Source organism: Protopterus annectens, chromosome 6.part0, assembly GCF_019279795.1.
Source record: "Protopterus annectens isolate FY-2018-M chromosome 6.part0, PAN1.0, whole genome shotgun sequence".
In the NCBI taxonomy this organism is placed as follows: Eukaryota; Metazoa; Chordata; order Ceratodontiformes; family Protopteridae; genus Protopterus; species Protopterus annectens.
In genome coordinates this window covers 842,839,027-842,854,727 of record NC_056737.1, presented here as the reverse complement: position 1 = coordinate 842,854,727, position 15,701 = coordinate 842,839,027, and the positions used below count along the sequence as shown (strand labels likewise).

At 35.7% G+C, this 15,701-nt stretch overlaps 1 long non-coding RNA gene across 1 annotated transcript in view; it reads right to left on the bottom strand.

The window, feature by feature from the left end:
• Window positions 1–1,546: 1,546 nt before the first annotated feature.
• Window positions 1,547–15,701, bottom strand: part of LOC122804077 — a 219,087-nt gene continuing 204,932 nt past the window's right edge. Inside the window, exon 2 of the long non-coding RNA XR_006365169.1 lies at window positions 1,547–1,888. This is a non-coding gene — a long non-coding RNA (uncharacterized LOC122804077). The remainder of the gene's footprint in view (window positions 1,889–15,701) is intronic.

The following is a 15,701-nucleotide window of genomic DNA, read 5'->3' as shown; positions in this document are numbered from 1 at the left end:
GAGTTGAAACAGCTTCTTTGCTATTTTCCATATATTATTTGAGATTCATGGGATTTGTTGGACAAACTTCAGAACATTAGACCTGGGATGATGTTCTGTTTGTGATCTGTGATATAAAAGTTTATACGCAGTGATTCCCCACGAAGAAGGTCTACTATGGTTTGGGGAAACCGTGACTCAGTTTGGTTCTCTGTCAGTTTCTGACATCACACTTGTCTGTGATTTTTATGGAAATTGTACTTAATAACAACTTCTTGTTTTTTGAAGTGGAAATTTATAAACAGCTGCAAGATGTTGCAATGGGGTTCGCCTGTGCCCCCATGTTTGCAAATGCACTCCTTCTTAGGTGGGATCTTACAACCTTGTTCAAACTTCCCCTTTTTGAAAAATGTCTGGAATATGTTTGATACCTTGATGATTTGTTGTTCATATGGTCTGATACCAAGGCCCAATTTGAAGCATTTCTGAGGCAATTACATTTTAGTACCTCATTTTTGAGGTTCACTCAGCATATAGAGTCTGAATGTATAAACTACTTGGATATTAAGATTATGAAAGAAGATACTGGTGGCTTGGATACACAGATTTTTAGAAAGTCCACCTTCTCCAGTTATTTTCTTTTTTCACCAGTTGCCATCCATTTAATCAGAAAAGGGGTATAGTGAAAAGGCAGCTTATTAAAATTTCCTGTTTGACCTCTGATGACAATATGTGTTCACAACATTTTGATGCACTTAAATGTATGTTTCTTGATAGAGGTTACCCCAAATTTTTGTTTGATAACCTAAGTGAGGAGGTGTGGATGGAAAGACATAATAGGTATGCCTCAATTATAAAACAGGGCCTGAGGACTGGTGACTTTAAACAATGTGAAGGAGAAGGTAAGGAGTTTTCAGCACACACCAACATCATGCTACATTACTCCCTCAATGCTAAGGACATACAAAAAGTGTTGCAGAGAAATTGGAGCATTCTGCAATGTGATGAAGGGTTAAGAATGTGTTTTCCTGAACACCTAGCCTTTACCTTCAAAAATAAGGCCAATACAAAATGCCTATTGGAGAAACCAAAAGATGGCCTGTATGATGACTTTTGGGTGACAACAAAATGTGGCTGCTGTCATCAGTGCTCATTTATTGAAACAATATTTGAGTGTGATTTGTTTGACAAGGTTAGAGGCATGAATGCTCATGGTAAGTTCAATTGCTTTTCAGAAAGGATTGTTTACCTGGCCAGATGCACTTCATGTCCTGCTTTTTATACAGGCAAGACTAAGAATGCTTTCAACAGGAGGATATATCAATGCCTTTATAGAATAGCCAAGAAAGACCAGAAAAGTGTACTGGCCAGACATGCTTGTATATGTAAGAATTTCAGGAAATTTTCTTTTTTAGGACTGGAACAAGTTGAAACAGCTGCTTTTGTTGGAGACTGGGAGAACAAATTGCTGCACAGGGAGATGCACTAGCAACTTACTAGATGCAGCAAATCCACCCGGTCTTAATGACTATATTTCTATATCGAGTGAACTTAAGAGGAGAGAGAATAAGATTTATGTCATAGATTTATTTTACAGAACTTTACAGTATTCTACAGCATCTTTTATTAACTATTAACTTTTTTCTTTTCTTCTGTTTTTCTTTGCAAGCTCATGCCTCTTTAAAACACTTGCGATGTTTTCAGGACTTGAAGCATTTAATTGTTTTTTGCTGGGAATATGGTTCCAGCTCATTTAAGCTTTTAAGCAGCATCGCAGTCTTTGTAACTCATGGTTCTGAAGAGGTCTGTTCACAGAAGAAAGTGCTTAACCATGATTTTATTTTGTGTTTTCACATTAAAAGTTCATTTATATGTGTTCCTGGGCTTCCTGGTCAGTTTTTCATTCCAGCTGAAAAAAAGAATGTATTTAGTTAAAATAATTTGTTCCACAACATTTCTGACAAAGTACTCTGTAGGGAATTTCTAAAAATCTATCAATTCTTTACATTTCCAAAACACATGTTCCCATTACCCCTCTTTTCCATCACATCTACAGCAATTGCTTTCTGACTGTGGAAAATGTCTCTAAAGTCTATCTACTTAGAGTATAAAAATACCTGTGCAAACACTTCCATGCAAAAATCCTAAACTTTCTAGATTTTGTTGCATAACTGGGAGCCATACAAATATTCTCCCATTATTTTCTTTATCTATGGCCTTTCCATTCTCATTTTCCAGTCTTGACTAACCTTTTCTTTTTGATTCTTATAGTTATCCTGGATTATTTTATATAATCTAATTATCATTTTTTTTTACTGTAGCTTCTGTTCTAGATTCAAATGTAAACTTTCATTTAACACTCCCCTATCCGTTTCTCTACGCCTATACTTTGTTATCAATCCCTGCTAGGGAATGCAGTCTCCAACCTGCAGTTCAAACATCAGCCATTGGCCTTGTCTCAGTCTATGGCTTTTTCCTCCCAAGTTATTTGCTCCAAATATCTCGGTTCTTTTATACATTTTCGTTAGTAAATTTCAGTCCCCATTTACCTATCTACTGTGCTCCAACTTATAGTCATCTCTGTTTGCAAAATGTCTTTTCTCCATTCTCATATTGGCTTAGTTCTCAAAATATTTTCTGTTACCTTGTACATATGATATTCTGCATGGTTGTTACTGTTCTCCTTAAGTACCTACATTCAAAAATCTTCCGTTTCTTTATTTCATGAATTGCCACTCCCCATTTTAACGTCATTTCTTTCCACTTTGATTTGTAGTTTTCTGCTTGTGATATGTATGTATGTGTGTGTGTGTGTGTGTGTGTGTGTGTGTGTGTGTGTGTGTGTGTGTGTGTGTGTGTGTGTGTGTGTGTGTGTGTGTGTGTGTGTGTGTGTGTGTGTGTGTATATATATATATATATATATATATATATATATATATATATATATATATAGATAGATAGATATAGATAGATATATGAGCCTTAACTGCATAGCAGTAAAGTATCTCTGCAAATCTGATAATCCTAAACCACCTTGTTCTGGGAGGAGAAACAAGTTTCCCCATTTAACTCTTGCCCTCCTTCTCCTCCTCTATCACTATTGGAGCACCTCTTGAATACAGTATTATTACCCCCTTTTTTCTTTCTGTTTTTCTGCTGAATAACTATTCTAGAATATTTTCTTTGCCAGATTAACATACTCATTTCTAAGTGTATTTCCTGTGCCATTATTATTTGCATTCTACACTTCTTAAAATAATTCAGTATTTTATAATATTAATAAATAATTTTTTGCTTCTTATCCATACCTACAATGCATTCAGTTTCCATGGTACAACTGATAAGGCAGTTGTTCTGATAAGACACTATTACTTTCCACTTATTTTCCATGAAGTTTTTTTAAATATATGTTCCCACCTTGCAACTTACATGTATACATTCATGCTTAACAGGCTGAACGTATACACACAAACACACATACACTGTTTGTTTATTGATTTAGTATTTGATGGCCTGCAGTCATTTCTCTCAACATCTTGTCTGTCCTAATTAACATAATTCAAAATACAGTGAAAAACAGCAACTGTTTTACAATATATTTCCTTGATGCTTTTTGAGAAATTGTCTGAAACAATAAATACACTGGGAAAGATTAAAATGCATAGCTGAAACTTTAAGTTATTTCTAAACTATTGACTGCTTAAAAAATCAGTCATAAGCAATTAGGCACATGAAAAGGTAAAAAAATGTAAATATATATATATATATATATATATATATATATATATATAAAACATCTCCCAACATACATTTTTCATGCATACCATAAAAGTAACATGCTTATTAAATAGTTTTAACACATAAAATAATATCCTGGAACATAACGAAGTATAGAATTTGAGGGAGTGGTTAAGAATCTAAAGGTGGGAGAAATCTTGGAGATAAAAGCTATACGACTGGACCCTGGCCCTGGAGTTGACAGCAGTAACATTAACTACTGCACCACCATGTTTCACATTCTCTAATTATTGGATAAAACAGAGAATGAACTTCAGGATAAAATTTATACCAAGAATACTGGACAAAAGGTAAAAATCATTAATGCAGAAAAGGAATGTGAGATTGCATTAATTAATAAACAATGCAGCAATTTTGATAAGGCATACAGAAAGGGAAATAAAAAGCTATGATGCAACAGGAAGGCACTTCAGTAGAAGAAGGGAGGCAATGATACTTTCTTCAGATCCCTTGTCAGTCCAACTTTACAGCAATGTGTTCAGCAAAGAAGGCATGTGATAATGTCTAAAAAATAATATTTTGTCAGACCAAATCTGTAGTAATGTGTCCAGTTTGTAAAGCCTCTTTGTAGAAAAGATGACTGTAATCTGAAGTCAGTACAGAGCACAGTAACAAATATGATTCAGGTCTAACAAAGATAGCTGCCCCCCCTAGCAAAGAAACATGTTTTGTATACATACATTGATGGAAGAAATGTTCAGTAAATTTGCAAGGACATAATGTATTCCTAGGTTTGACTGTCAGCTTACAACCTATTGGCCTTAAAGAATCTTGATCTGTTTTCTACTTCCCCTGTATCAAACTATTTTGAACTTCATTAAAGAATGTCCTGTTCTTATTGTAATAGGAGACTTACTAAATAATCTTGAAAGATGTCTTCTAAAGTACCTGCCACTTATTTCTAGTTGTCAGTGTATTCATCTTAGTAAGTCCTTGTTTTCAGTTACTGAGAAGGTTAAAATTGACTCCTGGGGGAAACTGGTAAAACCACCTAAAACAGAGAGAGTTGTGGTGGCAGATTAACATAGCCGGCCTTAGGCATAGGCCAACTAGGCAGCCACCTAGGGCGCCACTCTAGCAGGGGCTCTTTTCCAGTAATGTGGATGTTATAGGTAGACCAGGATGACAGCACCAGGTAGTGTGTGTGTGTGTGGGGGGGGCACTGTGAAGACCTTTTGCCTAGGGCACCAGTTGAGCAAAGGCCAGTCCTGCAGATTAAATTAACATTACATGACCCACCAGGTCTTAAAGGCAGCCATTAACTGTATTTTAAAGAAGGCAGCTATTCTTTAGTTATTTAATAACTTTGATTCTTTATTTTAGTTTTTCGAGGTTATATAATAATGTGTAAGTTTAAGGGCTGATTTTGATAATAAGATGTTGCTCTACTATTTTCATTATTATTTGTGTAATTATTGATTACACGTGATGGTTCACTGACTATTTAAATGGTTTTACTGTTGCAGTTATTATGATTCTGATGAAGTCCATTCATTAAGATAAGAGCGCTTAATCAGTCTTTTGGATTTTTATTAAATCAGTTTTTGATTACTTCAACAAACAGTTTTTGAAGTTTTTTGTAATTATTTTTCCTGGGAGCAATACATCCTGACTGTTGTTTGATTGAGGAAAGAAATGTTCAGTAAGGCTGCAAGGAAGTAATGCATTTTTAGGGTTGAGTGTCAGCTTACAACTTATTTCTCCTTTACCAAACTATTTTGAATTCCATTAAAGAATGACCTGTTCTTACTGTAAAAGGAAACTTACAATCAGCTTGAAAGATGTCGTCTAAAGTATCTGCCACTTATTTCTAGCAGTCAGTGTATTAATTTCAATATGTTCTTGTTTTCAGTTATTGAGAAGGTTAAAATTGACTCCTGGGGGAAATTGGGAAAATCAGCTAAAACAGAGAGAGTTGTGGCAGCAGATTAAATTAATTTACTCCATAAGCTCGAAAGGTGTTACCTAAAATATCTGCCGCATACTTCTATTATTGATTTTTATTTTTTAGTGTTAGATTCCCAAGTCTGATGTTAGCTCCCCTATTGTCTTGTTCCAATCATAGACTTTCACAAAGGTAAACAGATAGATGTAACCTTAATAATTTATATAAAAAAAAAACCATGCAAAAAATAGTTCCTAAAATATTTCCAGAAATCAGGTTTTCCAACTATTTGATTTTTCTATTAAGAGACCTATACCCTTTTCAAGTTGTTTCAGGCATCTTGTTTGAAAACTACAGCATACTGTGTTATATTCCATAACAGGTGAGGTTAATGAGAATAATGTGGTAGAGTGATCTATTTTAACTGAGAACTGGAATTAGATGTGTTTTTCTGACATTAAACGTTAGACTGACATATATTTAAATTGTTGCAAATACATAAAACTAAGCCAAACATATAATGCCATCAATTTATTACATAATTTCAGTGGACAACTAAAACCTTGGCTATAACCATCTAGGCCAAAGAGTATAAAATGTCTGCACACCATTAACCCCATGTAATCAAGGAATTAATCCCATCATATGAATCATCAAATGCCCTAGTAATGCTTTTAAAGTAAGGGGCCTTGACAAAAGACAGAAAAATGCACTATTAGCAGTAACTGAATACACCATTCAAGTTATAAACCAAATAGCACATATTACTTAATATTACTTTGAGTAAATTTGAAACAAATTCTGTACTGGACATTAGAATGGCTTAATAAATGAAAAGCAAACTATAAGAAAATGCATACATAAATTCAGGCATGTATGTATTTATCTTAACCTAGTGGAGATGTTTATAGGTTCATAAGTAGGTACTAGGCTATTGGCCCTAGGGCCTATATACGCCTAGCCAAACGGAGTTTGTTTCTGACCAAGTACTAAGAGTTAAGAAGTGCACTGTTGATAGGATAAAAAATATTTTTAAGCCACTGGATTGGCTGCAACACAATATTTATGTTTTTACCCAGCACTTGTTATTTATGATCTGAAAAAGGCTTAAGAAACTGAAAGTGCTTATCTCAGCTGAGAATTTCATGTTTTTAACATTTTTATTGTTTTTCTTTGAATAAAAAGTGTTTTTATCGCTGTTGACACAGTGTAAGCTCGTGGTGGTGTACCTTGAAGACTTTCCTGATAGGTAGATATATAATCTGTTTACATTCCAAAATATTGAATATTTTTTGTTCAAAGAATGAAATATTGATAAAAAAAAAACATTGAAACATTAAACATTTTAAAATTGTCCCAGCAGGGGGAGAACCATTTTCTTTGCCACATTTTTATCAATGTTTTGTGATTCAATGCTTTTTTGTTTGATATTCTGTGATTCAAGCAAAAACATTTGATAATATGCACTATTACCATATATAGATATATATTTTTGTTTTCCCTCTCCTAGTATTGTCCTTTTCAAGGCTTTAGCCTTTATCTCTCTTTTGGCATGAAAGCTGTGAAGGGCTTGGCGACTAAACTACTTTTTTTTTTATATAGTCAGCTCATCTTAAGCTAATGGTTTGGGCATATGGATGGTGCCTTTGATGCTTTGGAAGGTAGCTGTCTGCAGCCTGTGAGGGTATATAATGGCTGAATATCTACTCTTATGGTAAGCTTCCTTATACTGCTGCCTTCCCTATCAAGGATTTGTATCAGAGTATTAGCAAACAAAATAAAATAGGGGGATTCTAAGTGCCCAGCAGTGGTAGAGTTTTTAGTATTATGTAGAACAGAAGCTGCTGTTAAAAAGAGATAATTAGTAGGGCATATAACATATTGCATGATAACTACAGGAATCAATCAGAGGAGGTTAGAAAGGATTGAGAAGAGAGATTGGATATACAATTCACAAAGAAGCAATGGCAGGATATATGTATGGCACCCAAATATGTAATAAAGTTTAGAAGATTTAAGATTTTTGCTTTGAAGTGATTACATAGGCATTTTTATTCCCCCAAGCAAACTCCAAATAATTTTTCCTCAGGCAGGCAGCAAATGTTGGAGTTGTGATGGGGAAGAAAGAGGTGATTGGGAACACATTTTATGGACGTGTAATGAGTTGTCAGACTTTAAAAATTCCCTGCAGACTACACTGTCTGAAATACTGGGTGAGCAAATAGGTATAACTAAGGCAATGATTTTTTGAGCTGTGATACAAAATCAGAATTGCGCAGACATAGTAAAGCCTTTCTGAGTTTAATTCTGGTGGCTAACAAAAAGCAATTACTAGAAAATGGAAATCACATTCTAAACCTGCAGTACTAGAAGTAGTGAATATATTAACAGAGATAAAATAATTGGAAGTGAGATCTTTAGAAATGAGTAGGAGCAAACTGTATAGAAATAAATTTGTATTGTGGGAACAATACATACAGAATAATGTTTTGGAGAAGGAAGGAATTGAATGAGCTATGTAAAGTTCGAATGACAATGACTTTATAGTAGATTATATGTGCTGTATAATGTTTGAAGTTAAAATATGTCAATATGGTTTGTTTTCTTTTATATAAAGGTATGACTATCTATGTCATAAGTGATAATTCAATAAAGATGTTTCTTGTTAAAAAAAAATACAAGAGCATTTCATCTGACATGAAAATAAGTTCATTAGGAGCAATAGGGACAGAAACTGGGAGATGAGGCAGTCCGACAACAAAACATTTTAGAATGCTTCTAAACAGAAGCATCAGTGACTGTTATCAAACTGAAACCACTTATGAGCTAACATTTAGCAAGATTCTTAATAGAGACTAGAGCAAAAGTGATAAGATTCAGAACTGCTCTTGGATGGGCTTACCAACGGACAGCAGGTAGCAGAGAAACGTGAGTTTTCATTTTATTTATATCATAATATGTAATACTGAGTAAATTGCTTTTCTTTTCTTTTCTTTTCATCTGGTCAGCCATAACACATACAAAGGGGGCAATAAAGATGTAGATGGGCTGAGACATGCAGTATGAATTTGGTCACAGTTCAGAGGCAAACGTAGTTTCTGTCATGATCGGCATGCATAAAAGTACCTAGCAAAGGGAAAAAATGTATCACAGCTGGTCTGTATATGGCTCAACTCTTTTCTAACCTTGCCTTTATAAGACACAAATATGCCAAGCCTTTTACATTTTAAGAGGTCCAATATGATTTGGGGACTATGGCCTCACAAACTAGAAGGCCGCAGATTAATTGTTCTGAAAACTGATGTCAAGCCAGTCAAGGTATGATGAAAGACAGTGTAGATAGACAGTAAGCAATTAGTGCATATAAATAAATAGATGGTGTTCTTGCACATTTATAAAACACAGGAAACCTCATATACCTTAAAGGTATTCATATTCATAAGCCATTTCTCTAATTCACTCATGTTGAGTTTTGCTCCTACAGAATTCAGGATCAATAAGCAGTTTGCTATTCTACTGACACAAATATCTCCATGATTTTTACTGGGTTTGACAAGCAGAGTAAAGGCAGTCAGTCTGTGCTGATCATAGAGTTTTGTTTAAAATGACAGTCTTGCAGTATATGGGAGGTCTTAGGTGAGTCCCAAATGGAAGCTAATATCCTTTCACTTCTTTCATTTGTTTCATGCATTCAAAAGAGACAATAAAGGGGTGTATGGGTTCAAGATATTTACTGTACATAAACATTGTCAGGAACTGTAATTAGAAATTGTATATTCAAATTAACCGATTCACATTACTTCTACACGCTAGATAACATTTTAGTATTAATAGCAAAACAACTCAAGTCCAAGTGGCTGTATATTTTGGATTGGGTCTGAAAATTCTACCCGACCTGGTTACATAAAAGCTTTTACTGGGTTTAGCAACAGGGACAGTCTCTGAGGGAATTCTTTTCAGTAGGAACTTCAGGGGTTGCATCAGGATTATTTGAGGAAAATACACTGTCCTGCAAAATGTGAACAAGTGTAAGGTCACTCTGAGAAATAGAGTCTTTGGCACAGGCAATCTGGTGTATCAACGGTTCAGAAACTGGAAGCATATGTCTTTGGTTTCTTCTGAATTCCATTCCCTCTGACAAAACAATATAGGATCTCGGTTCCTCACAGACATTGTTGATAATACCCACTCGGTCATCTCCTTTGGTTGTTTGCATCCTTATGATTTCTCCTTGTCTTAGTGCTCTAAGAGGTTTGCTAGATTTATCATAGTTCAACTTTTGTGACTGATGTTTCTTCAAAAGCTGGGTTTTGATTGATCTGTTTTTTGCAGTTGGAATCAATAATTGTTTAGTTGTTTACTGATCTGTATGGTTGTTCTTGTCTGTCTAGACATTAATCTCTGAAGAGGTGAACCGAGTAAATCATCTCAGGGAATGTTTTCTGAGATTAGAAGGTTAAAGAAAACATTGATACCATCTCTCTTAGATTTCTCTAACAAACATTTCACAATTTGGACTGCATGTTCAGCTCATCCATTGGATAGAACCAAAACCAGCACAGCAGTAGAATAGACTCGACTTTATTGTAAAACAAGGTTAAGCACTTTCTTCCCTCAATGCAGGGACTTCCTCAGAACAAATTCAACAATTAACCCAGCCTTTAAACAATACTCCCAATTAACCAATTAATTAACAATTGACTAAAAAAATGCAGTCTATTAAAACAGTTATAATAATTACATCAAACCATACAATAAACCGATTCTTAAACCTATATTTCTATCCTAAACTTTTTTTAGCTTTAAAACACTAGAAATGCTTACTGTTTCATTAATAACTGGTAATTAAGTTGCATTTAGCCTCAACTGCCATTTCAGTTCACCCAATTCCAGGTGTACATCTAAGTATTTTCCTTGTACATCTTTGACCAATTGCTGTATGACCAGAAATTTAAAAATATGATCTCTACATTCCTTAATTTGCCTACTCAATGGATTAGACATACCAGTAACATCTTCAGTAGTTTTGGCTACCTGGTTTTGGTTCTATAGTTTGCAATTTGTGGTGTTTTTGGTTGAATTCAGAAGTGCATCATATGGAGGGGTTGGCTAACATTGGAGATATAACTGAACTTTTACAGCAGAAGTTCCTACTGAGAAGAATAGAAGAATTCCCCAGAGACTGTCCCTGTTGCTAAACCCAGTAAAAGCTTTTATGTAACCAGGTCGGGTAGAATTTTCAGACCCAATCCAAAATATACAGCTACTTGGACTTGAGCTGTGCTGGTTTTGGTTCTATAGTTTGCAATTTGTTGTAAAGCACTGGATACTCAGGACTACTAGTTACATGGACAAAACCCCAAGCCTCAGCAAATTTCTTGAACTGCTGACTGGTAAACTGCATACCATTGTCAGATACAACTTTCTGTGGACTACCACGAACAGAAAAAATGTCTCTTCAATTTTGTAATGACAGTGCTGGATGTTAGATTAGGAAGAATGTCAATTTCAAGCCAATTTGAGTAAGAGTCTGCTAACACTAAGTAATGTTGACCATTCCATTTGAAAATATCAGTAGTAACTTTCGACCATAATGCAGAAAGTAGAAAAACTGGAACCACTGCCAAAGTTAAAAGCAGCTTTAATAATAAAATGTTAAAAATCACTCTTCTGCAAAATCCATAAGTTAAGTACAAGAAGTTAAAAATAACTCTTCAGCAGTATCTAAATGATGTGTTACAGTATTCACCTTATACAAATCTGTTTTAGGTTGGTTGTCCAAAAACTTAGATATTGCTTCTGTAATCCACCCACAAGCAGAAATTATGGTCGAATGGGAGGTGCTATTCATGATTTATGAATCTTGCAAATCCCATAAATAAATGGCATTCCTGACAAGTGACCAAAACGATTAGAGCTACTTTTCATCAGAGTGGTTGTTCGTGTATAAAAGCTGAATAGCATCATTAACAACTCTGATAATGTGCTGATATTCATTTCTAGAAGTCTTCCTATATTCATCTGTGGTGAGCATCTGTAACATAGTAGCCATGAATGTGGTATTAAGAACCACGATTCCTCCACCTTTGCTCTTTTTATTACAATGGATTCATTATTCTGCAGCAATTTAATAGCTTCTGTTTGTTCAGGAATCAGGTTGTGGAAACTATTTAGTTTTATGCTTATATAAATCATACATTTCTTTTTCCACCACCCTTTCAAAAGTTTGAATAATAGCATTGTTTGGGGGAATGTGCTGCTTCTTGTGTGGCACACACTCATACATGTTGTTAAACCCAAACAGCAGTTTCAAATTCAAGGTGCAGGTGAAGTATTTGAGTTTGGTAAGAACTTGGGCTATATCCACTCTGGTCTGAGGAATAAAGGTAAGACCCCATGTGACAACCCACCACTGGACCAGTAATCAAGAAGCCTCAGTTTTCACCACCGGCACCTGTGAGGAACATTCACTGTGAGGATAACAGGTACAAATGCATGATTTCCAGATGCAGCTCTCCGCATCAAGTGTAATTTCCCTTAAGAGCACACAGAGACCACAGTCATTCAGGGGTTGGTTTCTCCCTCTTTCTCCAGATCCCCAATAAGACTCCCCACTGGCACAGCTACAGAGTTGAGTCCTTAACCAGGGTTCCAAGCCAAGTCCTCCAACACTCGCTTTGCCCAACCACTGCTTTGTGTCCCTGCCCAAGTAGCTGACACACATACTCTTGGAGATTTGTTTTACACACACACACACACACACACACACACACACACACACACACACACACACACACACACACACACACACTCACACAACCACACCTGGAAAAGGCTGGCACAGGTTTACTAGCTATGTCTGCTTCTGCCCATACTATAACGTAATTACCACTGCCACCAGAACTCCTCGCCAGATACTTTAAGGATCTTAACAAAGGATGTCCAATTTTACTGTATAATATTAATACTAATACAAATAGTAGTTTGACCAAGAGCAAGGCTATTAGGAGTGCCCACAAAGTGTCACCAAATAAATATGCAAGTACTCTTAAATATCTCTACAAAGATCAGCCACAGTGAAAAGTTTAAATGTATTTAATAATAAATAACAAAAGAACATGACAATACTAAATTTATATTCACAGTAACATCAGATTTCATAACCACAGGAAATAATTAAAATAACATTGCAGGACAAGCTCAGACAAATAAAGAAAAACAATATCTAAACTAAGCTTCACTATATTCCTGACTGTATCTAAAAGAGTTGCTATTCCCTAGTTACTTAATAGAGCAAGGCAGATGATGTGGTGAATGATCTTTCTTGTTGTTGTCAGGCCCAAGACAGAATACAGAATGCTCTGTCTCACACCAAGAGACTTCTTAGAATAATATCTAAAGTATTACTTCTGGCATAGCTTGCAGAATAACATAATTTCTGGTCATCTGACTTTTATTTCCCATGCAAACCCCCCATTACTGGAAACTGGCAGGACTTAGCATCTACCTATAAAAATACACACACAAGGGCTTTTGCTCATATCGTTGGCAGGTGCTGGAAGTCATAAAACAATTGCATTCCTCCACACTTCCAAAGCAGCAATTAGTTCACCCCAAAAACAATACAGAAAGCTTTGCGGGACAGACTTTGTGTCTCTGGCTACCTTGAAACCTGTGAGATAGCATCTTTATGGCCTAGCCTATAAAGTGATTTCATTTCAGATATTCTTCTAAAGTTTGCTGGACTGAGGTTAACCCGTCAGTTTCCTCTGTTAAAACATATACATTTAAACAGTTACAATAGTGCATGCACATTTCTGTTCTCTGCAATAGGTGTACACTGTGGATACATCTCAAACAAAAGTACTCTACAAATACACTTTCAGCACAAACATCTGTACAAATCAGTTTAATATACACATGACATACAGTTCTAATACATTTGTAACACCAGCATCTTGTATGAATCAGTTTGATATTCACAACTGACATATAATTATTTACAAAATTCCAGCTAGCTGTGCTGGCAGTACCTCCTTTCATCACACTCGGCTCAAAACAAAATATTCTATAGGAGATAGCTCATAGTCAGATAAGTTGAAAACCAGTTCATTGTTGTCTAATGCCATGTTTGGCTGCATGTCATAGGTTGGGGATTTACTTTCTTCCCATTGGTGTTGTTCCTGTAACTCTTGCTCCACTGAGGCTTGGATATCATGACAAATAGTTATTTGTTTAGTATGGGAAAATCCATTGGATTCAGTGCCTGCACAGTTAGCATCTATTGATGGAGGAGCTTGATTTGAATCAGGTTGAGTCATAGAGTGGTTCAAAGAGACCAGAAATACATTGGCTGCTTGCAGTGCAGATGCTTGGTCAGCTTGTAAGAATGCAGTCGTTTCTCAGGTGGTGTGTCAGTCAGAGGTTCAGCCAAATGCTGTTTTGTTCTATTCCATAAAAATACCTGCCCTCCCTTGAAGTCATTCATATCTCAAATCAGTTTACATTTTTTCATCTCTATCAATCTATATTCAAAGCAGTAATCCTGTCCATTGTCTCATATAACAGATTTGAGTGAGTGTTCTGTTCAATGTCACCAATTAAGTTTGTATAAAGTTTTTCAACTTCTTCTCACAAATCTGTTTCATTTGGTTCAAAAAAAGCATTCATAAGTTCCATATAGTTAAAGGAACAACGCAGGTTAATCAGTTGCCAGCATCTGAGCAGGTCTGGGTATTTGTCTCTGTAAGTTGGAGCTTTTAAGATTCACAAGCCTCTGGGAAACATTATTTTCTGTAAATAAACACTGAAACTCAGACACTGCCATTCTAGCCTCTTGAACAGCTTAACTTTGTTTTCAAAGTTAATGACCTTCTCCTTGTAGTTAAGAAACAAATCCATTCCTGTTGTTAGAGTGCCCATTGTATGAAACTCTGTATCCAATTTATTAAACAGAGTATTAGATTGTATATGCATAAGTTCATACATGGATGGAAGCACTCTTGGTGGTGCATTGCTCGTGGAGGGTACCACTGTTATACTTGGCATGTTTGTCAGCAAACAAACAAAAGTCTAAGTAAAGTGAAAAAGTTATTCCTGAACAATGAATCTGGTTTAACAAACAAAACAGGAATAATGCAGAAAGTAGGAAAAAAACAGAACCATGGCTAAAGTTAAAAGCAGTTTTTATAATGTTGTTGTTGTTATTTGTCTTTCGGCTTTTTCCCAGTTAGGGGTCGCCACAGCAGAACTCCGGTCCACTAATGATTGCCAGTAGATTTTCACGAATGCCGAGGTGCCAGCCCAACGTCCAACCTTCAACGAAGGCACGCCCTTAGGCATGTCTTTCCAATGCCACCCAACCGCGGGAAGGACATGCAGACTCCACAAAAAAGGCACTCCCTGTATTCCAGCCGAGAATCGAACTGGAGAACCTCTTCCTGTGAGGCAACAATGCTACCGCTGCACCACCGCAGCTGTCTATAATGTTAAAATCACTGTTCTGCAAAATCCAAAAGTTAAGTAGAAGAAGGTAAAAATAACTCTGCAACAGTATCCAAAAGATCTGTTGCAGTATTCACCTTATACAAATCTATTTTAAGTTGGTTGTTCAAGATATTTATTGTACATAAATATTGTCAGGAACTGTAATTAGAACTTGTGTATTCAAGTTAACTGATTCACATTACTTTAAACACAGTCACATGTGCATCTCTCTTCATGTCTGCATTCACTTTGGCTGACTGTATAAAATGGCACTGTTCTTGCACATGCTCAGTATTTATATGCATGTGCTCTCTAGCTACAGTAGCTGAATAGGAACAATACACTCAATGATCTACAACTTCCATAACGCTAACAGTACCTCAGCAAAGGGATTTCTCTGTATTTGTGCATGTGCTTGCAATTCAGTCTTAGCTGCAAAGATTTTAGTTTCAGAAATAATGTCAGCCATAAAGGTCATTGTTTTCTTGTGCTTTAGTCACATCACAGTAGGTTTAAATATCCAAGTCCACTACTAAGGGTAATATGTTGTAAA